We start from the raw sequence: 2,175 nt of genomic DNA on the forward strand, positions 1-2,175 counted from the left end.
TACAGAGAAAGACTATATCTCAGCTCTAGGCGTAGAACCGCCTGAGCTACGCCATGTTCCAGGGGTTTTTCTCGGGAGCCCCTGTCTTCTTGTCCTTGATCCTTTATGCGCCTCCGTCGATGACTTCCGTGACAACGTAAGGCCCCAACCATGGTGATTCGAGCTTCTCAGTACTTTTTTGATTTAACCGCAAGACCAAATCCCCAACTTGAAAAGATCTTGGCCTTAACCGTCGACTGTGGTAGTTTTCGAGGTCTTGCTGGTATTTGGTGACTCGTGAAAGTACTTCATCTCGAGCTTCGTCGAGTGCATCCATATCATCCTCCCGAGCTTTTTGTGATGTTTCTTCGTCATACTCTGTTACTCTTGGAGAATCATGCTCTATTTCAATTGGTAGTACTGCTTCGGCTCCGTGGACGAGAAAAAACGGAGTTTCTTGTGTCGCCGTATTTGGTGTCATTCGAATGCTCCACAAAACACTTGGCAATTCCTCTGGCCAAGTATGTCGAGCTTTTTCAAGCGGTCCTAGCAGGCGCTTCTTGAGGCCGTTGCAGATGATACCATTGGCTTTCTCGACTTGTACGTTAGTTTGCGGGTGCCCAACTGACGCAAAGTGCAATTTAATGCCTACTTCTGCGCAGTATTCCTTGAATTCCTTGGATGTGAAGTTTGAACCATTATCTGTAACAATGCTATGAGGCACTCCAAACCGAAAAACGAGGCCTTTCACAAACTTTATTGCTGACGCTGCATCTGGTGAATTTATTGGCTTCGCTTCTACCCACTTGGTGAATTTGTCGACAGCGACCAGCAAGTACTCATACCCTCCTGGCGAGGCTTTGTGCAACTTGCCCACCATATCAAGTCCCCATTGGGCAAAGGGCCACGACAATGGTATTGGTGATAATTCTGCCGCTGGAGAGTGGGGTTTTGCGGCAAATCTTTGACACGCGTCGCAGGTTCGTACTATTTCCTTAGCATCCTCGATTGCTGTCAACCAATAGAATCCTGCCCGAAAAACCTTGGCTGCAATAGCTCGACTACTTGCGTGGTGGCCACATATTCCTTCGTGTACATCCTTCAGAATTATTCTTCCTTCCTCGGGTGTGACACACCTTTGCAGGACGCCTGAAATATTTCGCTTGTATAACTCCCCCTTGATCACTGTGAAAGCTTTGGATCGTCGAATAATTCGCCTGGCCTCAACTGGATCGTCGGGTATTTCTTTCCTGAGGATATATGATATATACGCTTGCATCCAAGGAACTTCTACCATCATCACAAGTTCTTGGTCCTCTTCATCCTCCGTGGTTTCTTTGAGGGGCGCCGAAGTTTTTTCTTCCTTTGCTTTTTTCTGCACCTTTTTCGGCTTCGTGGATCTCTCCGCTATTTCTTCCCAAAATACTCCTGGCGGGATTGGGAGGCACTGCGACCCGATGTTTGCGAGAACGTCGGCTTCATCATTGCTCAATCTACTGATGTGATTTACCTCGCACCCATCAAACAGCTTCTCGAGCTCATTGTACACCTCCTTGTATGCCATCATGCTATCATTGACTGCGTCACATTGGTTCATAACTTGTTGAGCCACCAATTGTGAGTCGCCAAAGATTTTTAGTCGAGTTGCACCGCAAGCTTTCGCCATCTTCATCCCGTGTATGAGGGCTTCATATTCTGCTTCATTGTTGGATGCGTTGGGGAACGTCATCCGAAGGACGTATTTTAACTTGTCGCCTTCAGGTGATATAAGTACCACTCCTGCGCCAGCTCCTTCTACTCTCTTGGACCCATCGAAGTTCATGGTCCAAGTTCTCGACAAATCTGGGGGTCCCGTGTTTTGCAGTTCCATCCACTCTGCAATGAAATCTGGCAGAACTTGCGACTTGATTGCTTTTCTTTTTTCATACGTGATGTCCCGAGGGGAAAGTTCTATTCCCCAAAGGGAGACACGCCCTGTAGCTTCTGGATTGTTCAGTATATTTGAAAGAGGTGCTTCGTTGACTACTATTATCGGGTGTGCCGAAAAATAGTGGCGCAACTTCCTTGCCGTTGCAATTACTCCATATGCTAGTTTCTGGTACTGCGGGTACCGCTGTTTGGAAGGCGATAAAACTTCACTGATGAAATATACTGGCCTTTGCACTCCATGGAGTTTTCCTTTTTCTTCTCTTTCAA

Source organism: Lolium perenne, chromosome 4 (genome assembly GCF_019359855.2).
Source record: "Lolium perenne isolate Kyuss_39 chromosome 4, Kyuss_2.0, whole genome shotgun sequence".
Classification (NCBI taxonomy): domain Eukaryota; kingdom Viridiplantae; phylum Streptophyta; class Magnoliopsida; order Poales; family Poaceae; genus Lolium; species Lolium perenne.